The 27,841-nt window shown below is 37.5% G+C and overlaps 1 protein-coding gene across 1 annotated transcript in view; it reads right to left on the bottom strand.

Moving 5' to 3' along the window:
• The window catches only part of KIF16B (kinesin family member 16B), a 3,706,250-nt gene that overhangs the window by 1,788,849 nt on the left and 1,889,560 nt on the right, over positions 1-27,841 (bottom strand). The gene's annotated exons all lie outside the window — the stretch shown is intronic.

Below are 27,841 nucleotides of genomic sequence, written 5' to 3'. Positions count from 1 at the left end.
GAATAATGACTGAACATCCAGAGTGACAAAGAGCATATTAGTTTGCATAGGTATAATGCTAGTATGTTCGTATAAATCCATAAGGAACTGTTTTGTGTCTTTCAATACTACCTTATTGTTATTAAGCACTGGTCTGAGTTGTTTCTCTATATAAAGTGAGAATGTCTCTGTACACCAACCTCTCCCTGAGACAATAGGTCTCATGGGAAGGTTTGTCGGATTTTTATGAACCTTGGGTATACCTTGTATTTTAGGTATCAGTGGATGTTCTACCTCTAAAAATGTTGCTAGTTCCTGAGTGATCTTATTGCTGGTAATTAGATCACATAAAACTTGACCTACATTTGTTTTTATGCTCTCAACTACACTTTTGTCTATAATGCTGTAATATTGTGTATCTTTCAACATATCTTCCCATCACTCATATATTCTGTCTTATCCATTATTACCAATGGTCCTCCTTTATCAGCTAGTCTAAAGACTACAGTGTGATCCCCTTGTAGTCTCTGTAAGGCTTTCCTTTCATTATAATTTAAATTACACCTGGATTTAGTGTAACCCTGCTTTTTTCTCTCATTATATAGACAATGTACGTCTTCCTCTACAAGATTATAAAATGCCTCTACCAAAGGGTGATTAATCGGAATGAACTGACTTGGTTTAGAAAACGGATAAATATCCCTACTTGCATAATTTCTATATAAAAACTTCAGCATAATATTTCTGGTATATAATTTTATGTCTATCAAAACATCTGTGAGTTGAATCTTACTGGTAGGAATAAAATTCAACCCTTTGTTGAGAACATTCAATTCATAATAGTCAAGAACACAATGCGATAAATTCCAGACTAGGCAATCCTCGTCTGGTTCCACATTTTCTTGAGGGTATGATTGGTTTCCCTCTCTATTGATAATTTTCTTTTTTGATGTCCTCGACTCTCCGAACGATTCCTTCTCACCCCCTTCTCCTTGGAAATGGGAAGGGGGAATTGACGAAAACCCGTTGAATTATCAATAGTGTTGGTGTTAGAATTATTTCTGATGTTATTAGTATGACCCACTTTAGGTCGTACCACCTGTTGATCTTTCATGATGTCCTTTGGGGCAGAAACCACACAAGTTTGTATTTGAACTATGGATGAAGGTGAGCTTGGAACACTTGGCAAAGTGCTTCTGGTACCTTCGACGCCATTGCTAGTTGTTTTACGTTTAACAGGTATATCAGAAGTCTCATTGGTTCCTACTCTGCTCTGTACCAGATTAATATTGGCTGGTATTAATGGTTCATAGGTTCATACTAGGCTATCTGCCCTAGGGCATTTATAAGCCTAGCCAGAATGTGTTTGGCTTTCGCCACCCATTTTAAATTTATTTTGCTATGCCCTTTTTCGAGGTTAGTATACTGTGCCTCTAACAGTGACACAGAAGTGATACCCGGGGTAAACCTACGCTCTCCCATCCACTCATCAAGATTCCTCTTAAAGAGAGTCAATGAGGGACTCTGCCTAACCTGGACTGGGATTTTATTCCAGAGTGAAGGGAGCCTCTGGGTTATGAATCTGTCCCTCCAGCATGTCCTATTTATTTCAGTGCTGAGGTTCAAGTCTCTCGAGCGCGTAGCTCAATGGGATTTGGATTTTCTGAGGTGCAGCATGTCCATTAATTCCGGGTTGGACATGGCTTTATACGTCAGGCACAGATCGCCTCTGAACAGGCGGTATGCCACTGAGTAGAGCTGGAGTTTCTTTAACCGGGCAGCATATGGCATCTGTTTGAGCCCTTTGATCCTCTTGGTGAGGTACTTTTGGGGTCTTTCCAGTTGCTGCAGGTGTCTGGTAAGGTACATCCCAAAGGGGCATTGTACTCAATTATGGGCCTGATGAGGGATGAGTAAAGAGGCACGATGACCTCCCCTGATCTAGATGTGAATCCCTTCATGATTAGGTGGGCTATATAAAATGTTTTTCTAACCACTTTGGCCACGTGGTTGTCAAATGAGAGATTGCTATCAACTTGGGTCCCCAGGTCCCTAATTACTTCTTCTGTACTTAATGGATTTCCACCTATGTGGTAATTTGTGGGCACTTTGTTTTTGCCACAGGAGATGACTATACACTTTTGGCATTTAGCTTGAGGCCATGGCACTGGCACCAGTTGTCTGTTTCTATGAGGCCCTTTTGGAGGATGCTTGTGTCGGCTGGAGAGTCGATTATGGCACCCAGTTTGCAGTCATCTGCGAACTTGGTCAGCCACAGTCCTTCCGTGTTGGCCTGTACCTCCGAGAAATATATACCGAACAAGAGAGGTCCCAGGACTGAGCCTTGTGGGACACCACTTGTAACTGGTTTGGAGTCTGACATGGCTCCAGCAATTCTAACCATGTGGGTTCTGTCCTTGAGCCAGTTTGCAATCCATCTAGTGACATAGGAGTTTATATTTAAGCTGGTGAGCTTATCTATAATGCCTGAGTGGGGTATTGTATCGAAGGCTTTTGTGAGGTCCAGGTAGGCTGTGTGGACCACCTTCCCCTCGTCAATGGCCTTGGTGACTGTTTCAAAGAAATCAACCAGGTTTAAGAGGCAGGATCTGCCCTTAACAAAGCCAAACTGGGTAGGATCCAGTGTTTGTAGGTCCCCAATATCTTTATTTATGAGGTCCATGATGATCCTTTCCATAGCTTTGCAGACCAAGCTAGTCAGGCTTATGGGGCGATAGTTTCCAGGATCTGTTGAGGCACCACCTTTATGGAGAGGGACCACTGTTGCTGTACGCCACTCTTTGGGCACATATCCAGTAGTAAGGCTGAGAATGAACAGTAGTTTTATGTTTGGGTTTAGCTCTTCTTTGAGTTCATGTAGGACGCAGCCCGGGACACCATCTGGTCCCATTGATGCTGTGTTTTTTGCTTTGGAGACGGCGGCTCTTACCTGAGCATCTGAGATGTCAGGGGGGCAGCACTCTGCTGGGATAGATATTTGCCCTTTTGGTGGGGAGGGGGGGGAGAAGTTTGCACTGAACCTGTCAGCTAGGATGTTGGCAATGTCTGTGGGTTCGGTGTATTTTTTGTCATTTTGGACTAATTCTGAGCATATCTGGGAATTACCACCCAGGTCCCTAACATAACTAAAGAAAGCCTTGTGATTATCTTTAGTGTCTTGTGCAATTTTTCTCTCGAAGCTGGCCTTAGACAATTTTATGTGTGCCCGTAGTTTTTTGCTAATATTGATCAGTGATGCCTTCCCTTTTTGGGATTTTGCTTTATCATTTAGTAGCTTCCTCCTTCTATTGTATAGTTTGTTTATGGCTGGGGTCCACCAGACAGGACGTCTGCCTTTGGAGGATTGGGTCTTGGTTTTATTTGGGATCGCATGATCCATGCATTCCTGAAGGTGTTCATAGAATGCGTTTATAAAGGATTCTGCGGTCTGGGCTGTATTTTCCACAGGCCCGGGGCTTTGAAGGATTCCACCTCAGTTTTGAGGAGTGTAAAATTTGCTTTAGAGAAGTTTTTCACTGTGGTTTTCTGGGCAGGGGTGGGGTCGGGATGTGAATATCCAGTGAGATTAGTTTATGGTCTGATCTTACCAGTGAGGGATACACTTCTGGTCTGGAGCATAGTGTCCCCATGTTGGTGATGATCAGGTCCAGTATGTTTTCCCCTCTTGTGGGAGTGGTAACAAGTTGTTCCATAGCATTTGAGTTTATAAATTCTAGGAACCTTTGGGCTAGGGTGTTGGAGCTAGAGTAATGCTCCCAGTCTATGTTTGGGTAGTTGAAGTCGCCCAATATAATGGTGTTTGGAGAGACCTTCATATTTTCCAGTGTTCTCAGGAAGGCCGAGTGGGGTTCCTGGGTTTGGGAGGGTGGTCTGCAGCAGGCTATAAACTGGAAGGCAGTTTTACCCACTGTTAGTTGCACATGGATAGTCTCTGATGCTTCGTGCTTTGCCACCAACCTGGAGGTGTGGGTATCTTTGATGAATATCGATACTCCTCCTTTTGTGGTTCGGTCCAAGATTTGGGGCCGAAAAGCATGGTATGAGGTATAACCTGGTAGTGCTGGGGTGCTCTCGGAGCCCTGAACCAGGTTTCTGTTACTGCACAGATATCGATGTTCTCCATGCTAAGGAGAGTTTCGAAAAGTGCATCTTGAGGTTTAGACTTCTGGCGTTGAGTAGCATTACTCTTAGTTTCTTATCCCTTGTGATACCTATGGAGGTGGGTTTGTCTTTTGAGCCTTGCCTAAAAAAGGCACTATGGGGGTAGCAAGAGCCTTTGCCAATATCCGAAAGCCCAGGGGTGACAGGTGCAAGCCGTCCCTAGCGAAGCATCGTGGCTTGTCGAGCATATCATCCCAAGCTAACAGGCATTGGATCCCCTTTGAATGACACCAGTACTTAAGCCAGTTGTTGAAAGTGATCATCTTGTCTTCATATTGTGGCATCATTCTTGGTGAGGGTAAGATGCTACTCAAGGTCAGGGTCATACCGGCCTGGGCTACATGCTCAGAGAGCTCCTTTATGTCTCTTTTCATGTAGTCCAGGGAGGTACGTCTCAGGTCATTCACACCAGCATGGACAATGACGGAGTCATATTTGTACTTGCCTTGGAGTGACCTGAGTGCTTGTGTTATGTGGCGGATCCTAGCACCCGACAGGCTGCTCACCGTGACCCTCTCCTTGTTCAGCCTGGTGAGCGGGACGTCAGTGTGCCTGACGATAGAGTCACCTATTACAAGTGTATCAGGTGTGTTGTTTAGTCTTAAGGGCTGTGACTGTTTGGCACACTAGCTTTGTGAGATATGTGTTGCACGTGTTTTTTTTGGGGTAGCGGCTGCTTGGGTGTCTGCTTTGGAGGTCTCTGCTGCTACGGCAGATCTTTATTTGGAGCCTCCGAGTATGTTTTTGTGTGATTATGTGTTTGGTTTGTTGTCGTGGTAGGTCTATGTGAGACTGGAATTGTAGTGAGTATGGTTTCCTTCTCCTCCTGACTGGTTATGCCAGTACTGAGTTGAGAGAGCTTAGCCTCCAGTTTGGCTATATGGTTGCATCTCTCACATGTGTTGGAATTTGTTGGGAGGAGGAGAGGGTTGTCTGTGTACATGAGGCAGTTGTAACATTGCCTCAAGATTCCCAGATTCACCAGCTGGACTGGAGAGGAGATTGACAACTGACCTTTGGACATGCTAGAATAATATTGGGAATTCCTTAATAATTGAAAACCAGGGCCAGTGGGGAGTGAGGGTGTAGTGCTTTTAATTTTTAGTGCTGACTTATATAATTGCTTTAGTGAGCAAGTGCCAGGTAACTTAAGTGCAATGTGTTACAGGTAACTTAAATGCAAAAACGACAAACAGTAACTTTCTTTCAAGTGAAACAAGGAAATAAGTACAGTAAGTAATGCAGATATCACTAGTGAGCCACAGAAGTGCTGAGAAGCCCAGATTAGGTGGAATTAGCGTTCCAGGAAATAACAAGCAAACAAACAACAAGCATATAAACAAAGCTATATTCAGCAGGCCTGGATCTAGTCTATGCTACAGCAAACAAGGTGTACCAATTTCAGTAAGATACAGTTCAAATATTCAGGCACTATAAACCTTTAACCAGAAATTCCCAGCTCAGAAGGGCAGAGTCCAGCCTCTTCTCCCACAAGAGTGCAGACCACAAACCTTCTTAATGTAAAATAACTGGCCTGAAGCCCAAGTGCCTAAACCAGAACTAATACACTTTAAGAATAACAGACACTGGGCTCTCAATCAGCAGTTCCCAACTTAGAAGGATGAAAGCTACCTGTCCTGCCAACACAGTGCATGCCACAAACCTTCCTAATGTAAAACAACTGGTCTGAAGCCCAAGTGCTTAATCCAAAAGACTTAGAATGACAGCTAAACTTTAATCAAGTTACTACCAAGCAGTAATAAATACAATTGAATACTTTAGAGAATGCCTGGATTAGTGCTCAAGTTACACAAACAAAGCTAGATCCAGCAGGCCCGAATCCAGTCTATGCCACAGCAAACAAGGCGCACCAACTTCAGTAAGAAGCAGTTCAGATATGCATGCACTATAAGCCTTCAATCAGAAATTCCCAGCTCAGAAGGGCAGAGTCCAGCCTCTCCTCCCACAAGAGTGCAGACCACGAACCCTCTTAATGTAAAATAACTGGCCTGAAAGCCTAAGTGCTTAAACCAGAATTAATACACTTTTAGAATAACAGACACTGAGCCCTCAATCAGCAGTTCCCAACCTAGAAGGATGTAAGCTACCTGTTCTGCCACTACAGTGCAGACCACAAACCCTCTCAGTGCAAAACAACTGGTCCGAAGCCCAAGTGTTTAAACCAGAAGGCTTAGAATGAGTTACACCAAGCAGTAATAAATACAATTGAGTACTTTTAAGATGATGCAAAAGTAAAAAAACGTAGGTAGAAACACAAGTACAGTAAAAGCAGATTACATTTTTTTTTTTTTCTGAACAAGTGCTGAGATCAAAGAAACAGATTTCTGGATTATGGAGAAGATTTCAGATTAATGGAGAAGATGGTTGATTGTTATGATGATTCCAAACATCAGTCTCTCTTGTGCTGTTACTAACACGCTGTCTATTAGCCAAATTCAGTCTGGGTCAAGTAAAGACATTACGTAGCTGGAAATCCTGAATATCGTGATCCAGCTTGCTACGTTTCTGTTGTATGAGCCATTTTTCATAGACCATAACGGTATCTAACATTGTGGATAGAGCTTTATTTACTAATTCTGTATTAAAATCTATATATAATTGTTCAAGTATAGATTCTTTCAATGCATTCTCTTCTGGTATAAAGAACTCTATTAGCAAATGTAAATAATTTTTGCTCACCTCAATGTTAAGTTTTTGCCATTTGGCCAGCAATTCTGGATACTGTTCGCCATAGGTCGGCATTTTTAATACACGCAGGCCTCTAGGAATAATGCCCTTGCTTAGGCACACTTCAAAGTGCTGGCGCTGCGTTGTTAGTCTTTTCAACTTAAAAGAGTCTGTCTCCAATTTCTCCATCGATAGTCTTAATTGTTCTAATGCATTAATGTCCATAGATTCATGCATCGCACCATTGTTACCACCATACAATAGTAAGGGGTTATCTTCACTCTTAATACATGTAGTAAACTTGGATAATATGCATTCGCGATCTGCTTACTATTAATGTCCAGTACATTGGAGTCATTATTTGCATTGGTTGCATTCACCTCTGCTTTCCCTGGTCCACTGGGTCCATAATCAAGTTCTATTTGTAAGTTATCCTCGGCCATGTGTCCGTGAAGTGTGTAGATGAAACAAGATACAAGCGTAAAAACTAAAACAAACACACCCACCAGAGCAAATGTCTCTCCGCTGCCTTGAAAGTAAAGTATAAATAACCCAAATGCGATAAACAGGGAGAGGCAACCAAACGGCTCACAGTAATAATCCAGTCTTAGTAAAATGAATAAAGGTTCATTTAATGTGTACACAGGTAAGCGCTTTCACCAAAGCTTCTTCAGACCTTAAAAAACTTCCCGCTAAACAAACATTTCCTTTTATACTAATCATATGACTATACTTCAATTAAACTATTAACTTGTTTAAAAAGACATGCATCTTTGTCGCTACTAAAACCACAATGTTCAAGCTATAATACATATACTGGATCAAATTCATGCGTTAAAAAACTGTTGAACGATAGCAAATATATATAATATATAGCGCTTATACATTTCTAGCTTATACAGATCCTAAAAATGAGAGCTTCTCAATTATTGTGGTAAATTTATAAGTACAAACTGGTGTGATGTTTATCTTTGATGTTCCTCCCTATCTATTTCTTTAATACAGATGCTTATAAGAATATATAAAAAATCATAAATATAGGTCTTACATAGACCAAAAGAAATAAAAACTATGTGTTATAAAATTTCTATTGATCAGATTTTTTGAGACTTCGCTGTGCATTTAGTTGCTATTAACTGAACAAGTGCAGCTGAGCTATACTGCAACCAAACTAACAGTGTTGTCAAAAATATCTACCATTTCATATGCATGCATCGAACACCAACATCGATGCTACAATAAAGATTCATTCTCCATTTATTAGCGAAGGTGTATATATACATGCTAATATTGCTCTACTAGACTATGTACTAAAAATAAAACAAAACAATATGTGTGTAGTGTACAAAAATACCGAATCTTACTTGAACATATTTTGTATAACTTTTAGTGCCTCTTGCATAAATGACTCTAGAGTCATACTTGACTCAGACATTATGGATACTTCTCTATCCATAATGTCAAAAAATTTGATCAATAGAAATTTTATAACTTCAAAAAATCTGATCAATAGAAATTTTATAACTTCAAAAAATCTGATCAATAGAAATTTTATAACATCAAAAAATCTGATCAACAGAAAATTTTATAACATCAAAAAATCTGATCAACAGAAATTTTATAACACACATTTTTATTTCTTTTGGTCTATGTAAGACCTATATTTTTGATTTTTTATATATTCTTATAATCATCTGTATTAAAGAAATAGATAGGGAGGAACATCAAAAATAAACATCACACCAGTTTGTACTTATAAATTTACCACAATAATTGAGAAGCTCTCATTTTTAGGATCTGTATAAGCTAGAAATGTATAAGTGCTATATATTATATACATTTGCTATCGTTCGACAGTTTTTTAATGCATGAATTTAATCCAGTATATATAGTATAGCTTGAACATTGTGGTTTTAGCAGAGACAAATGATGTATGTCTTTTTAAACAAGATAATAGTTTAATTGAAGTATAGTCATATGATTAGTATAAAAGGAAATGTTTGTTTGGCGGGAAGTTTTTTAAGGTCTGAAGAAGCTTTGGTGAAAGCGCTTACCTGTGTACACATTAAATGAACCTTTATTCGTTTTACTAAGACTGGATTATTACTGTGAGCCGTTTGGTTGCCTCTCCCTGTTTATCGCATTTGGATTATTTATACTATACTTTCAAGGCAGCAGAGAGACATTTGCTCTGGTGGGTGTGTTTGTTTTAGTTTTTACGCTTGCATCTTGTTTTGTCTACCCACTTCACGGACACATGGCCGAGGATAACTTACAAATAGAACTTGATTATAGACCCAGTGGACCGGGGAGAGCAGAGGTGAATGCAACCAATGCAAATAATGACTCCAATGTACTGGACATTAATAGTAAGCTGATCTCGAATGCCTATTATCCAAGTTTACTACATGTATTAAGAGTGAAGATAACCCCTTACTATTGTATGGTAACAATGGTGCAATGCATGAATCTATGGACATTAATGCATTAGAACAATTAATACTATCGATGGAGAAATTGGAGACAGACTCTTTTAAGTTGAAAAGACTAACAATGCAGCACCAGCACTTTGAAGCGTGCCTAAGCAAGGGCATTATTCCTAGAGGCCTGCGTGTATTAAAAATGCCGACCTATGGCAAACAGTATTCAGAATTGCTGGCCAAATGGCAAAAACTTAACATTGAGGTGAGCAAAAATTATTTACATTTGCTAATAGAGTTCTTTATACCAGAAGAGAATGCATTGAAAGAATCTATACTTGAACAACAGAAAAGATTATATATAGATTTTAATACAGAATTAGCAAATAAAGCTCTATCCACAACGTTGGATACCATTATGGTCTATGAAAAACGGCTCATACAACAGAAACGTACCAAGCTGGATAGAGATATTCAGGATTTCCAGCTAGGTAATGTCTTTACTTCGCCCAGACCGAATTTGGCTAATAGACAGCATGTTAGTAACAGCACAAGAGAGACTGATGTTTGGAATCATCATAACAATCAACCATCTTCTCCATTAATACCAGCCAATATTAATCTGGTACAGAGCAGAGTAGGAACCAATGAGACTTCTGATATACCTGTTAAACGTAAAACAACTAGCAATGGCGTTGAAGGTTCCAGAAGCACTTTGCCAAGTGTTCCAAGCTCACCTTCATCCATAGTTCAAATACAAACATGTGTGGTTTCTGCCCCAAAGGACATCATGAAGGATCAACAGGTGGTATGACCTAAAGTGGGTCATACTAATAACGTCAGAAATAATTCTAACACCAACACTATTGATAATTCAACAGTTTTTCATCAATTCCCCCTTCCCATTTCCAAGGAGAAGGGGGTGAGAAGGAATCGTTCGGAGAGTCGAGGACGTCAAAAAAGAAAATTATCAATAGAGAGGGAAACCAATCATACCCTCAAGAAAATGTGGAACCAGACGAGGATTGCCTAGTCTGGAATTTATCACATTGTGTTCTTGACTATTATGAATTGAATGTTCTCAACAAAGGGTTGAATTTTATTCCTACCAGTAAGATTCAACTCACAGATGTTTTGATAGACATAAAATTATATACCAGAAATATTATGCTGAAGTTTTTATATAGAAATTATGCAAGTAGGGATATTTATCCGTTTTCTAAACCAAGTCAGTTCATTCCGATTAATCACCCTTTGGTACAGGCATTTTATAATCTTGTAGAGGAAGACGTACATTGTCTATATAATGAGAGAAAAAAGCAGGGTTACACTAAATCCAGGTGTAATTTGAATTATAATGAAAGGAAAGCTTTACAGAGACTACAAGGGGATCACACTGTAGTCTTTAGACCAGTATATGTATATGATAAAGGAGGACCATTGGTAATAATGGATAAGACAGAATATATAAGAGTGATGGAAGATATGTTGAAAGATACACAATATTACAGCATTATAGACAAAAGAGTAGTTGAGAGCATAAAAACAAATATAGCTCAAATTTTACGTGATCTAATTACCAGCAATAAGATCACTCAGGAGCTAGCAAAATTTTTAGAGGTAGAACATCCACTGATACCTGAAATACAAGGTATACCCAAGGTTCATAAAAATCTGACAAACCCTCCCATGAGACCTATTGTCTCAGGGAGAGGTTGGTGTACAGAGACATTCTCACTTTACATAGAGAAACAACTCAGACCAGTGCTTAATAACAATAAGGTAGTTTTGAAAGACACAAAACAGTTCCTTATTGATTTATACGAACATACTAGCATTATACCTATGCAAACTAATATGCTGTTTGTCACTCTGGATGTTCAGTCATTATTCACCATTATTCCAAACGATTTGGGTATAGATTACATCACAAGGTATTTAATTAAGCACAGTGCATATAATGAGTTCAACATCCAACTCATAGGCTTCTTTTTAAAGTTGGTGCTTATGAACAATGTTTTTGTTTTCCTTAATGCCATCTATATTCAGCGTGAGGGCATAGCTATGGGCACTTCTTGTGCCCATAGCTACGCCAACATGTTTTTGGCTTTGTGGGAAGAAGAATATCTATTTCAAGAAACCTGGTTTAAAGATCATGTGACCTTTTATCGTCGTTTTGTAGACGATATATTCCTCATTTGGGAAGGAGATGAACAAAAGTTATACGAAAGTATTTCAAAAATGAATAGAATGACTGATGGTCTAAAATTTTCCTTTAATGCCTCATATACAAAAGTAGAATATTTAGATGTATATGTTGAAAGAGTAATGGACACCTACATCAATACAGGGGTTCATAGGAAGAAATGCTATAAAAAATGCAATACTCCATAGACAAAGTATGCATCCACAATATATTTTCAATAATATAATTAAAGGACAAGCTATGAGAATATCCCGACTAAATGCCACAGACAAGGGATACACTGAAGGGATGGGTCGATTCAGAAATAGATTAGTTAAGCGTGGATATAAAGACAAGGATATAGAAGAAATTCTGCGAGATATGCAAAGTTGAGATTGGATAGGGCGGCACCCTACTTTTCAGACATAACAAGTACGAAGAATCCCAGTAATGAAAATCAGGGACTACGAATACCTATGTTTTATACAATAGATAATCAAGATGTTAAGAAAATTATTCAGCAACACTGGCGTATTTTAACTACAGATCAGGATATAAGGAAAATAGTAGGGTTAAAGCCAAGGTATCTATTTAAGAACAAACCAAATCTCAGAAGGCTGTTATCAAACAAGAGATTTTAGAACAAATGGTTATAAAGGGACTACACCATGTGGAGGCTGTAGATATTGTTCCTATATAGATGAGAGTCCTGAGTTTTTACATCCAGATATAGGAAATAGGTATTATTTTAAAGTGACAGCTGATTGTAATACCATGCATGTAGTATACCTGGCTACTTGCCAGGAATGCCTATCATTCTACGTAGGCAAAACTGACCGAAAATTCCAAAATAGGATTAGAGAACATCTATACGCCATAAGAATAAACTATGAAAATAATGCGTTAGCGAAACACGTGTACATGGAAGGTCAAGATCATACTTTTAAATTTAAGGTGATAGATGTGTATATACCTAGGATACGGGAAGGGAATATCAGAAATGCTACAGAAAATAAAGAGGTTAATTGGATCATCAGACTTACAGCAGATAAAGGTAGAGGCTTGAATGAGAGAGCAATAATCAAACCAATCCTTAAGAATAGAAGGGTAACTGTCAAAAAGAAGCAATAAGCCCCATCAGACCAAGCTTTTCAACCCTTGATTTATTAGATTTAGTTGCAGTGGTTGTAGATCCATATATTAGTTGGAGGTATGTAGACATATACCAACGTGTATGAGCTTGGATTGCTTATTCAGATGCCTCGTGCTTCTATGAATAGATATGTAGATATTTAGAAATTTAGCTTTATTTAGTATAATTTGGCATTTCTTAAATCAGTTGCAAACATAGAATATATTTTATGTGGTATCAACACAGTTTGCACTCGTAGGTTATTACCATTTAATTTCAAATCCTTGCGTGACTACACTATGTCCGGATTAGACTATCAAGCTTAAACACATTCTTACACTGACGCATTGGTATGTATTATTTTGACGAATGTCAATTTATGCTAATGTTCCTAGTAGTATCACTTAGACATGCTTCGGGCCTTTTATGAAAACATCTACTTGGCCCGTTAAGTATTTCAAATCAGTTATATATGAGCATGACGCTCATGAGAATTTACAATGTCAGTTTGTTAGGATCAATCAGTTTTTAGTAAATGATATAAAATCAAACAGTATGTTAGGAAGCCTCTTTGGCTAACTAATTCATGAATAAATATGTTTTGTACATTTATATTAACACCAATGTTTACCCCTTGTGAATATTATATATATTTGCTTCACAGTACCTCCAAGAATACCTTCGGTAAACACCAATAAGTGCCAACGACTGCCAAAAAAGTTATAATCCACAGTTTATTGTCACAAGGCATGAACTAATACGACAAGCAGATAACACAAAACTAACAAAATTCAGTAGCGAACAGAGTTAAGCGCTTTCAACCATAGTAACTGGTCTTCATCAGAACTACTTCAGTTTAGTTAATCCGCTACTTATATAAACTATTTGGCGCCAAAACCGCTCACTCCATTTAAGATATACAAACACATTATTGGAGGAATAAATAAAAATCAATCCTACCACATGTGAATATTTGAATATTTATAATATACCTTCTGCTTAACCTTAAAATTCCCTAATTTAAACAAAGCAACTACGCATTTTCATCCATATGTTGCTCAGCAGTTTAGTACAATTGTTAAAAAAACAAGCTTCATAAAAACACGCATACTATAAATACATTATGATAATCAACAACCAACAACCCATATATATTTAAAAATAAATGTATATTTAAAAAAATATGTATGATAGAGAATATAAAAATAATAAATAATATATATAAAAATAAATATATATAGATATTCTTAAGCAGATAAATTATGTTTCTTAATCGATGAATTATATTACTTAATATTAAATAATAACTCTAGGGACAACAAAGATGTAAATGGACTGTTCCATTTTCGTTAAAAAAAAATTTTTCCTTTTTTAAAAAACCAACTAATCAAATATTAACTTATTAATATAAAATTATGATTTGAAATACAAAATAACTACTAGAATTTAGTTAAAATTACATAAATATGTGAATATATAAATAAACAAATAAATATATAAATATATATCTTACAATTTATTATACCACTTTATACTAATAACAACAATTTGGTTGATATATATTCATTTAATCCAGGAAAGGTGGTGGCATCTAAACATATTTGCCACCATGTTTCTTTATATGCTAGTAAACTTTTAATATCACCACCTCTGGGGTCCGTTTCTATAATATCAAGAATACTAAACATGAAATAATGGTCATCACCTTTAGTGTCTACATGCTGAAATAAGGCATTAGTTTTATCTTTAGTCTTAATACTGTAGATATGGTCATATATACGTCTTTAAGACATCTTTCTGTCTTTCCAATGTAAAAACTTGGACATTTACCACATTTAGCTAAATATATTACGTTTTTTGTATTACAATTCCCATATCTACATCTTATATTAGATTTCAATCCATTCTGTAATTTTATCTTACTTTCCAAGGACATATATCTACATTGATTGCAGAATCCACATTTACTACTTCTATTATTGTCACTCAAAACATTTTTTCTTTTCTTCTCAGTGTATCTATGTTCCATAAGAGACTTCATATTTCTACCCATTTTATATATAAAATTTGGTTTAGTTCCCAATAATTTTACCAAACTTATATCACTACTTAGTAAATACCAAAATTTGTAAATAACTCTCAATCTGATCTACCCCTAAATTATATTGTAGTATAAATAATCTCTGATAATTATGATTTGATGTGTTCATAAGGGATTTGCTATCACAATTGTTAAATAATATGTTGCCAGCTCCCAATAATGGTCTATATTTTATATTCCACTGATTGGTAACGTATACTATTGTTTCATCCAGCATTTCTTCAGGGTATCCTCTTTGGATGAATAAAGTTTTAATATATTTTAATTCAATTTTCATATCTTCAAAATTAGAAACCATGCGTGCTGCACAGATCATTGCCCCTTAAAAACATTTTGTTTGACTTTTTGTGGGTGGCAGCTATTATAAGCTAAATAGCTATTAGAGAAAGTACTTTTTCTATGTATTTTGGAATAAACTGCACCCTCTCCATAATAAATGTGGGTATCTAAATATGGTAATCCATTATTACTCTGAGAATATGTGAATTTCAAATAGTCACTACTAGTATTAAGAAAATCAATAAATTGCTGCAACATTTCTTGTTCGCCTTCCCACAAAATATAAATATCATCAAGAAATCTTGAATAATATTTTACATAGCAAAAATATTGACTGGGAAATAAGAGTGTGTCTTCCCAATTAAGCCTAACCAGGTTGGCATATATGGGGGCACAAGCTGCCCCCATAGCTACCCCCTGGTTTGCTTAAAATATTCTCCTTCAAAGTATATGAAATTATTGTCCAAAACTATGGACATCATTTCAACCAATAAACAAATTTCATCCCAGTCAAAATTAGTGTGTTTAACTATGCAATTTTTGAAGGCCTCCAAGCCTTCCTGTTTTGGGATACAGGAGAACAAGTCAATGACATCCACTGTAACAGTAATAATAGTAGTAGTAATACTATTACTATTTTTTATAATGTCAATTGGAAAATTAGCTAGGAAAACCCATGAATCCTTGACCGTATATTTAATTGTCGAATACATACCTTTTAATTTAATATCAATATACTTACTAATAGGAAATGTTTTGGAATAACTACCCGACACTATTGGTCTAAATGGAGGGTCTATAATATTTTTATGTACCTTAGGTATTCCTATAAGGGTGGCTACTTTGGGAAATTTTACCTTTATAAATTTATAAATTTCTTCAGTAATGCGAGGTATTCCTCAATATAAGAATCAATATGTTGATATGCTATATGCAATTCATTAAGTGAGATTGTCTCATAGTTGCCTGTTAAATATAGAATGTCATATATTTTCTTAATATACTGTATATTATCATATAGCACTATCCCTCCCGCTTATCTGGTTTCATTAGTCTAATATTATAATCATTCCTAATTTCATTTAATAATTTAATTTCATCTTTTGATAAGTTGCTAATATTAGTACTCTGTTTCAAATTTAAATATTCCTGATATAATTCCCTTGTTACTACCCTATCAAAGGTGTCTATAGAGGGGTGATTAGGTGGTGTAAAAGTACTAGTTTTATTTAACAAATTACTTGATTTTAAAGTAGTATTAGTATGTTCAATTTTTGATGTGTTATTAAAAAATACTTCCAAGTTAATCTTCCCAACGTATTTCTTAAAATCTATTAGTAATTCTGTTAAATTAAATTTTGGATTAGGAATAAATTTCATACCTTTCACAAATAAATCAAAATAAACACTATTAATTGCAATATTAGAGTAGTTATAAATATTAAAATTTTTATATGTATGAACATTTCCATTGATTATTATGTCCTCATCTTTGTTGTCACCATTGCTATTTATATTCATCAAGGTGTGGCTCGAATTCTCAAATATTAGATTAGTATTTGGAGCAGAATGCTCATAAGTTTCATCTACAGCAACATTATTATGACAAGGGATCAATAATTCCGGTAATGCTGATTGTATCCCTTCCTTTTGAAGAATTCTTTTCTCTGATATGGCTGACTTGTATCCTTTGGATGGCTCTGAAAATCCTGTCTCACATATTGACCCCTTTCCTCATGTAATTCCTGATAATTGTATTTATCAGTATTGTTGTAGTTAAACCTATTGTAATTATTATAATTATATTTATTACGGTTATTAAAACCTTGTGTTTTATCATTCCTAGGGCTAGGCCAAGAATATGCAATCCCTTTATTATATTGTTCCCTATCTCTTAACATTTTATTTGATTTGCGTTGACTTACTTTAGCAATCAATTTCTCAGCTTCTAAGAATTGCCTATTATATAGCTTCTCCCATTCTGTAAATAATAAATCATTTACTATATGTGCATTAAGTTTCGCCGCCTCCTGTATTAACTTGCTTAATCTTTCATCATTATATTTTATTAATAAACGCATATAATTATACCCACACTCATCAAAAAAACAAGTTAAATTCATCTTTAACTGCACTAGTCAAATCCATACCCATGGGTTGTTTAAAAAACCTCAAACCCATGAAAACAATCTTACTATCAACACATTTAAATAAATATACATTGTCAATTTTCAGTCCATTTATGGTTTTTAATTTCTTTCCCAATGCGTAAATCATACTTTTGAGACTCCCAGTCTCATCAATATCAATAACATCAAAATTCTTATTACCATTTATATTCCTATCATCTATTTTGCCTATATCATAATTACAGTTTAAAAACTTGTTAAATTGTTTGTCTTTAGAGTTCGAAGCTTGCTGTACTGATGGAAAACGTGACTGAAGGGTTGATGGAACAGTACCCTTATTATTGTTCTCAGTAACTGCTGAATAAGTCTTAGCAGGTAACATACACTTCGGTTTGGTACCCATTCTCTTAGCCTCTAAATCGATGTCGTAGAGGGAAAAATCAAAAGTAATATCAGTCAAGTTGATGTTACTACTCAACAGCGGTGCTGTAATGTCAAGTACATTGTATTGGCTTTGATTATGAACTTTCTGCCCATTTGGTATATCAAGACCGTCATTCAGCACCTCACCTTCTCTATCTGGTACATTAATGTTATAATTTTTTATCCTATTAGAGCCAGGCATCACTGTATTGTGCGTTTCCCTAGTTGCTCCACTCGAATCAGGTAAGCCCACCCGTGGGGCTAAACCTTCCGATATACCAGCCGGCGTATTATGCGACAAATTAGGTTTATCTGCTTTATCAGGTTTGTCTCCTGACAATACCTTATTAACCAAAAATACAAGTCTAGCGAGCTCGTCTTTAAGCCCTGCTAGTTCCTCTTTTAAAAAACCAATGCTGCTGTGAACTTTGGAATCAGTGTTAGTCTTGCCCAAAGCATCAGCATTAGAAATATTCGTGCTCGAAAAATCCACATTAACAGCAGTAGCACCGGTGTCTTCCGCAGCCATGAACAACAACAGAATAAAATTTGCTTCACAGTACCTCGAAGAATACCTTCGGTAAACACCAATAAGTGCCAACGACTGCCAAAAAAGTTATAATCCACAGTTTATTGTCACAAGGCATGAACACGAACTAATACGACAAGCAGATAACACAAAACTAACAAAATTCAGTAGCGAACAGAGTTAAGTGCTTTCAACCATAGTAACTGGTCTTCATCAGAACTACTTCATTTTAGTTAATCCGCTACTTATATAAACTATTTGGCGCCAAAACCGCTCACTCCATTTAAAGATATACAAACACATTATTGGATGAATAAATAAAAATCAATCCTACCACAACATGTGAATATTTATAATATACCTTCTGCCTAACCTTAAAATTCCCTAATTTAAACAAAGCAACTACGCATTTTCATCCATATGTTGCTCATGAATTTATATCAACCAAATCGTTATTAGTATAAAGTGATATAATAAATTATAAGATATTTGTTTATTTATATATTTATATAATTTATATATTCACATATTTATGTAATTTTAACTAAATTCAAGTAGTTATTTTGTATTTTAAATCATAATTTTATATTAATAAGTTAATATTTGATTAGTTGGCTTTTTAAAAAAGGAAAAAAATTTTTTAACGAAAATGGAACAGTCCATTTACATCTTTGTTGTCCCTAGAGTTATTATTTAATATTAAGTAATATAATTCATTGATTAAGAAACATAATTTATCTGCTTAAGAATATCTATATATATTTATTTTTATATATATTATTTATTATTTCTTATATTCTTTATCATACATAATTTTTTAAATATACATTTATTTTTAAATATATATGGGTTTGTTGATGGTTGTTGATTATCATAATGTATTTATAGTATGCGTGTTTTTATGAAGCTTGTTTTTTAACAATTGTACTAAACTGCTGAGCAACATATGGATGAAAATGCCTAGTTGCTTTGTTTAAATTAGGGAATTTTAAGGTTAGGCAGAAGGTATATTATAAATATTCAAATATTCACATGTTGTGGTAGGATTGATTTTTATTTATTCATCCAATAATGTGTTTGTATATCTTTAAATGGAGTGAGCGGTTTTGGCGCCAAATAGTTTATATAAGTAGCGGATTAACTAAAATGAAGTAGTTCTGATGAAGACCAGTTACTATGGTTGAAAGCGCTTAACTCTGTTCGCTACTGAATTTTGTTAGTTTTGTGTTATCTGCTTGTCGTATTAGTTCGTGTTCGTGCCTTGTGACAATAAACTGTGGATTATAACTTTTTTGGCAGTCGTTGGCACTTATTGGTGTTTACCGAAGGTATTCTTGGAAATATTATATATATGTTGAGAATGATACATATAGTTTTTGCAAGTTATACTGCAGTATTATTTAAATGATAGCCGTGAATTACGGTTAGAGAAGTATATGTCCAGTATGAGTCAAGTATGACTCTAGAGTCATTTATGCAAGAGGCACTAAATGTTATACAAAATATGTTCAAGTAAGATTCGGTATTTTTGTACACTACACACATATTGTTTTGTTTTATTTTTAGTACATAGACAGTCTAGTAGAGCAATATTAGCGTGTATATATACACCTTTGCTCATAAATGGAGAGCAAATTTTTATTGTAGCATTGATGTTGGTGTTTGATGCATGCATATGAAATGGTAGATATTTTTGGCAACGCTGTTAATTTGGTTGCAATATAGCTCAGCTGCACTTGTTCAGTTAATAGCAACTAAATGCACAGCGAAGTCTCAAAAAATCTGGTCAATAGAAATTTTATAACACACAGTTTTTATTTCTTTTGGTCTATGTAAGACCTATATTTTCGATTTTTTATATATTCTTATAAGCATCTGTATTAAAGAAATAGATAGGGAGGAACATCAAAGAAAAACATCACACCATTTTGTACTTATAAATTTACCACAATAATTGAGAAGCTCTCATTTTTAGGATCTGTATAAGCTAGAAATGTATAAGTGCTATATATTATATATATTTGCCATCGTTCAACAGTTTTTTAATGCATGAATTTGATCCAGTATATGTATTATAGCTTGAACATTGTGGTTTTAGTAGCGACAAATGATGCAGGTCTTTTTAAACAAGTTAATAGTTTAATTGAAGTATAGTCATATGATTAGTATAAAAGGAAATGTTTGTTTGGCGGGAAGTTTTTTAAGGTCTGAAGAAGCTTTGGTGAAAGCGCTTACCTGTGTACACATTAAATGAACCTTTATTCGTTTTACTAAGACTGGATTATTACTGTGAGCCTTTTGGTTGCCACTCCCTGTTTATCGCATTTGGATTATTTATACTTTACTTTCAAGGCAGCGGAGAGACATTTGCTCTGGTGGGTGTGTTTGTTTTAGTTTTTATGCATGATCATAAAGTGTTTATGTCTGCTATGGCTAAAGGGATGGCAAAGGTATTGCCAAAATTGGTAGATATGGATAAATGTGGTTTGGTGGAGGAGAGGCAAACATTTTACAACTTTAACAGAAAGTACAGTTGTGTAAAATCTCACTACAGCAACAGATATCAGTCTCTTCACTGTTGCAGTATTCTTTACCTCAGAGATCACCTGCCAAGGACAGCCCAATATCTGGACAATATACCAAAGTCTTTAGTTCTTATAAGCGTTGTACATCACACATATACTCCCTGCACAAACTGTAGGGCATAAAGGAGACATATGGACACACGCACTCAGAACTGAGAATGCCCTATGAATGCTCAGAGGGACAAGGAACACGTGCATTCAGAAGGGGAAAAGGGAACATGATGATGAGCCCCTTAGCCAGGAGGGCAAGACAAGGAGAAGGTTAGAGTCAGAACAAAGGGGTTAATAGGGAAGAGAGTGAATACTGCGACAGTGAAGAGAAGGACATATACTGTTATGGTAAGACTTTACACAGCTGTACCATGTCCTTCCATATCCCTGTTACAGTATCCTTTACCTAAGGAATAGTATAAGAGCTCAACAAAAGGCCTATGAGGAGAAAGGCACAGAAAAGCCTTCTACAAACCCATGCAGAATAGCTCTGCCAAACCCCACCCTGGCACTGGAAATATCATTCAGCTTGTAACCTTAGTGAAAGTAGGTACAGAGGACCAAGTGGCAGCTGATGGAACTGGTATCCAAACCCTTGAAAAAGGCACCAGAGAAGACATCTGGCCTAGTAGAATGTGCATCTACCAATGATGAAAGACATTTTTCATGAGAAGAACAACAAAAAGAAATGCCCTTAGAAATCCAGGAGAGGATGCTTTACTTAGAAGCAGCCAAACCCAAAGTCCTGCAATGAAAGAGGGAGTGGAAAGCCTGAAGAGCCAAGAACAAAGCCCTCATCTCCTTCACAATGATGTGATCTGACATCTGATGAGGATGCCAGAGACCCTGAACCTCACTCAGATTTGCAAATAACTTCAGTTTTATTCAAATAATATCGGAGCTGTCTATGAAAATCCAAGGTGGCAGAACCTTCTCAATGGCACACTGGGGATAATGAAAAAAGGAAGAAAGATGTATAGAATGATTAAGGGACAATTTATTGCCCACCTAGGGCATAAAAGAAGGATCAATATAAAGAGACATCATTTCCCTGTGAAAACCCCAAAAAAGGAGGAATAACCATGACAGCCTGAAGCTCAGACATCCTCTTGGCTTAAGTGACAGCCAAAAGAGCGTTCTTCCAAGTACAAAGCTTGTAAAGAAGCTGAAGAAGCAGGCTCAAAAGGAGCCTGAATTAATTTCTCAAGTACAAAACTGAGGTACCAGGAAGGTGGAAAAGGCTTCCTGCATGGCCTGATATGAAGGACACCTTTAAGAAATTGCTTGACCTCAAATCTAGAGGCCAGAGGAAGAGTCAAGGACACACAGTAGAAACTGTCAATAGGTGGGCTTTACTTAAAGAATATGCCATCGCAGCATGGAGCAGATCACACAAAAGAGAGAACCAAAGGGTCCTCCATAGATAGGAGATCCTGATGGTGAGAAAGGCACCATACAGAAAATCACATCCACTTAGACATGTATGATTTCCTGGTAGAGGGGTTCCTGGCCTCCTAACGACCATAATGCATGTCCTCAGAAAACAGGTGCCTAAATGAGATCAACACTTTATCACCCACAGTGTCAGTTGAAGAGTGGACAAGTGCGGATGGATAAGAGACCCCTTGTACTGTGTGAGAAAAGCCACTCGATGAGATAACTTGTGGTGACTGCCCCTGGTCATGTGAGAAAGAAAGGGGAACCAATGATGTCTGGGCCAAAAGGGAATCACTATCAAGCTTCTAGGGGAGTCCTGCCTGATCTTGTGCAAGGCTCATGGTAACAGAGGAAGGGGAGGGAAGGGGTAAAAACAAAATAAAATAAAATAATAAAAAACCCTTTCAAGGAAAAGACAGGGCAACCACCTTACAAGCCAAAGGACTTGGGACTCTGGAACAGAAAAAAAACAGGAAGTTGTCTTTTCAGAGTGGAAACAAAAATATCTACCTGAGGAATACCCCATCAATGGACAATGTCCATCGAACAAATCTCTGGGAAGCATCCATTTGTGAGCTTGTGTGCTGGACCTGCTCAAAGACTCTGCCACCAGATTGTGCTGAGGAAATGAAAACTGCCTTAACAGTCACTTGATCCTGGATAGCTAGATCTCAGACTTGAACGGCTAGCTGGCAAAGAAAATAGGATCTTGTGCCCTCCCTTGCTTGTTGACATGCCACATCACTGTGGTATTTGTCTGTGAAAACTTTGAGGGTCCTAGGATAAAAGAGGGCGTGGAAAGCCCAAAGAGCCAAGAGCAAGGTATTCACCTCCTTCACATTGATGTGATCTGACCTGTGATGATGGGACCAGAGAGCCTGAACCTTGGGGGGGGGGGAGAATTGGTACCCCACCCCTTGTCTGATGAATCTGCAAAGAGCTCCTGAGCTGGAAATGGAGCTTTCAGAGGAAGCCCTGGGTTGAGCAAAAGCTGATGAACCCACCAGTGAAGCTTAAGCTTGAGACAGGTAAGAAAAGTTACAGAGAAATCCAGGAGATGGTAATGCTGCAGTCACACTGACTTGAGTGAAATCCAGGAGATGGCAATGCTGCAGCCACAATGACTTGAGGTACTACTGAAGCTTCCTCAAATGGAGCCTGGCTTGAGGAAACATGAGAATGGTGGATGCCAAGAACCATGAGAAATTCCCTGGCTGAGACAGGCTGCCACAGGCAGAAAGGAGTGGAAAAAAGGCAATCGGAGACAGAGTCTTGGGGGAAGGCAGTGATGCCAGCAGTGGAACAGTCTGAAGCAATACAGCCAAGGAAAATATGATCCTGGGAAGGTGTCGGAACAGACTTCTGGTGAACCTTAGACTCTAACAGGGAAGTAGTGAATTGGAGATCCTGCAGCAGAGAGTAGGGGGAAACAGCTTGAAAAGACAGATCATCAAGACTGGGAATGATGTGAATCACTCAAACCCTACAAAAATCAATGACAGGCACAAGGACTTTGGTGGACACCCTCACTGCAGTAGAGAGGCCAAAGGGCAGAGCAGAAAACTGAAAATGCAAGGAAGAAACAGAAACTTAAAAATTTCCTGAAGAAAAGATGGATGCATCCTTGTGAAGGTATACATCCTTGATATCCAGAGAAACCAGAAAGGCCTCAGAAAGGAGAAGGGGAAATAACATCTGCAGAGATAGCATCCAAAAGAAAGAAATCTTGAGGAAGGTGCTCAGCCTAGAAAGATCTAGAACTGGTCTACATGTGACCTGCTTTCAAGGTACCAAAAACATCCTAGAATAAACCCCCCTTCCCTTTCTGGGCAGAAGACAAAGTTTGACTGGTGCCTGAGCCAAAAGAGAGCGAAAAACCTACGGGAAATGACAGAACAGTTTCTGAGGAAGCCAAGGAATGCCTGAAAAGGGAGGAAGGGATTTCCAAGCCATGAAATATCCCTGATGGATAATGAAAAGAACCCAAGAATCTGAAGTGATTCAAAGCCAATCTGGAAGGAACAGACACAGATGGAGGGACAAGAGAATCTTACTGAGGGAAGGGGGAAGCAAACTGTCAAACAGAACCTAACTTCTGCAAAGCAGCTTTCTGGGAGGCAGAAGTCTGAGTAGAATTAGCTGTAGGCACGTCCTTGTGAAGAGGAAGAGATTTCCTATGGACAAATGCAGACTTGGCGGGATAATTCCTCTGAAATTTGGGAACTGGAGCAACAAAAATATGTTTCAATTCCTGCAAGGCTTTACCCCTGTCCTGAAGGGACTTGAAAATTTCAGTAGCAGTAGAACCGAAAAGATTTTTATTATCTAAAGAAGCATCCAAACGTTTTGACTTAATGTCATCAGGCAAATGCTGAAGAAGAAGTCAATAATATTTCATCACTGAACCAAAGGCAGCAACCCTGAAAGAGGCATCAACTGCATCAATGCTGCATTTGATCAAGTGGCAGGCACCTTGAGAAGGAAAGTGGAGTAGGAAAGGGCCAAAGTCTTCCCCTCAGAGTTAGGAAGGTCAGAAACTACCTTAGAAACTTGAGAAAGGACAGCCAAAACATATAGCTGGTCATTTCAGTGTGGTAGTTAATGGCTCTAAAAGACAGAGTGGCAGCAGTACAAACTTTATTGCTCAAACTTTCTATAGCCCTACTATCCTTATCAGAAGGCAACAGATTAGTAGAAAGCAGTAACTTGGAAGGCTTTTCTGAAGAGACTGACACCACAGAAGGATCAGCAGAAGGACATTTATAAAGAAACTTGCACTTCTCGGGCACTTTATAAAATCTAGCTGGCTTTTTGAGTGCAGGAGCCTGAGAATCAGGGGGCGCAGGTGCAGCTGAGAAAGTACCAAGGAGGGCAGCCAGAACAGGAGAAACAGCAGATGGCTTGGAAGACTCCATCTGCAGGACCTCAAAATACATTTTCTAAATCTCAGAGACTTGAGAACAATCACATTGAAGATATTCCATCACACAGGCAATGGTACCTCCAAAGGAGTGCTTCTCCAAGGGAAAATCTGGACTAATCCTCCTCTTCTGATCCACAGACCAAGAGGAAAGGAATTTGGGATGAACAGGCCAAAGAGTTCAGTCCTGAGTCCAAGTCTTCATCCAAGAAATCCACTTCCCTATGCTTCTTGAGAGGAGTAGAAGACCAGGGAGGAGCAGAAACAGTGACTCATTGGGGGCTTCAAGGTCATCAGAGCATTAAATAAACCCTGAGTGAAATCCTACAATTCATGCTGGAGATTTTTAACAACAGGGGAAATGTGCTTTGTTTCGTGTTTCTTCTTCCATGGGTCATCAACTGGAAACAACCTCAGGGGGTCAGACCATGGCAAGATTCAATAATGGTTGTAAGAATCTCCTTTCTAACTAAGACTTGAGGAATCCTCCTTGGTCCGTCGGATATAATCAGCCAAGGTTCCCCCTCAATGACGGGTACAAATGTTTGAATAGCCTCCAAAGACGTGCGAGAAGCTGGATCCATACTGGCCTCTAATGGGGTTGTGGCAGAGGGATCTGAAGCAACCAGTAGATGGTCCTCTGGGCTTTCACTAGCCTCAAGACAGAAGTCTAGGGGAAAATGGACAGCAGCTGGATCAGACAATTTTTTTGCCCTTCTTGGCTGATGGCTGGTGATTGGGATGGGAAGATTCTGCCACTGCACTCTAAGCCAACAATTTAAGATGCTGGTTCTCCAGGTATATGAACAAGGAGGGCAGATGACTACATAGGATCTTAGGCACAAATGCCAGGTAGCTAGAGCACTGTGTATGACCATGGGAAGTACCCAAACTGAAGAGACATTGGTTGTGATGGTCTTTATGGGGAATCTGCCTCCCACAATGACAATTGCCCTTTCTGGATGACATGTAACCTAATAGCAACATCAAAAGAAAACACCCTAATGAGGCACTTATCTAAAAACAGGGCTTAGTAACCAGCACAGCAGATGGCCAAGTGGGCGGCATACAACTATAGCATTCAGACTGGTGGAAAACAAGTTCTGAGGATGCGCATTCATACATCACTTTTATGACCTACACCTTGTATGGGGAGTATATATGTAACATACAATGCCTTATAAGAACTAAAGGCTTTGGTATACTGGTCTGATGTTGGGTTACCCTTGGCAGGAAATTCCTTAGGTAAAGAATATTGCAATGCAACTGTGAAATGAAAGGACATCAATGGAGATCCAGAGGGAAGCAGAATTTAAGAAAATACTGCTGTTGCTGATGGGTCCTGATGCACAGAAAACATTTAACAGAGTACTCTAGGATTTTTATGAGTAGGGCAACGGAAAAATTTGCATTTCTGGATTCAATAAAAAGATTACATAGGAGGATATATGAGGGATCAAAGTCAAAAATCAAAATGGGGGGGGGGGGTTCACTCTCCAAAAAGTTATGTCTGAACAGAGAAACCAGGCAGAGGTGTCCTTCTTCCCCTTTATTTGCGTTAAATCTACAACAGCTGACAAAGAAAATAAGGGATTCAGAAATTCAAGGATATAACTGGTATGGCAATCAAAAATAGTTGGCTTTATTTGCAGATATTAGTTTATACCCGATAAAACCAGAAAAGGAAATCTCAGTGTTGTGGAACATTCTGAGGTAGTTCCGTGATTTTTTGGGGTACAAAGTTAATAAAGATAAAACAAAGTAAACTATGTAACCACTCATGGATTTGTTCAGCAATACCCATCTTTATGGGGGCATGATAAAAAGAAATATTACGGAGTACGAGTTAAAAATGACATTGTTATGGCAGCTAAGGATATGGGGGAAAATACAAAACAAAGATAATACAAAAACTGAAAAACTAGAAGCTCATGCTTATGAATATGGATAGCAAGATACAAGCAGTACAAATGTTTTTAGTTCCTTTAGTTTTATACACAGGTCAGGCATATTTTATCAACCAAAGGAAAGTCGTGGATAGTAATTAATAGAGCTGAAAGATAGTAAGAGTCAAGTAGGATAAGCTGATCTTGATATGAAGCAATATTTTACAGGTACACAGTTGAGGCTCTCATACATAGCACAAAAAGAAAGTTACAATTCAAAATGAAAACAAATAATGATGAAGCAGTGGGGAAATTCAAGAAATAAGGCAAGAGTGTGATTCTGGATGCAAATCCTTAAGGAGAATAACGACTACGGGATATTAAATTCATAAAGTAGCAGAAAGTATACCAAGAATTAAGTCAACTTGGGAATGGAGAAAGGAGATTCTGCCACTAGGGATGACTGCAATTAGAGATACAGACAATAAGCAAGAAGGGACTGAAAATTATTGGAGAAAACTGGCAAAGGAACTAAGATATTGGGAGCAAATAACTAGAGAGGGAAAGGCAATGGAATGGGAAGATGCCAAGTATTTATTTGAACTGCAGGTTAGAGATTGCCTTCTCTATCAAGGACCGATATCAGAGTATAGGCAAACAGAAAAAAACAGGGGGATCCTAAACGAAATGCCAGCACTGTTAGAGGTTTTAGTAGAAACTGAAACAGAAGCTGCCATTAAAAAAATGAATAATTAGTAGCGCACATAAAATATTGCATGATAACTATAAAACTCCATCAGAGGAGGGTAGAAAGCAAGACTGGATAAGCAATTCACAAAGAAACAATGGGGGATATATAAGGCTCTCATACATGGCACAAAAAGAAAGCTACAATTCAAAATGAAAAGGAATAATGATGAAAGCAGCGGGGGAATTCAAGAAATAAGGAAAGAGTGTGATTCTGGATGCAGAGGA

The sequence above is a fragment of the Protopterus annectens genome, chromosome 1.part2 (assembly GCF_019279795.1).
Source record: "Protopterus annectens isolate FY-2018-M chromosome 1.part2, PAN1.0, whole genome shotgun sequence".
Lineage (NCBI taxonomy): Eukaryota > Metazoa > Chordata > Ceratodontiformes > Protopteridae > Protopterus > Protopterus annectens.
The sequence above is the reverse complement of the archived record's forward strand: the minus strand, read 5'-3'. Positions and strand labels throughout refer to the sequence as shown.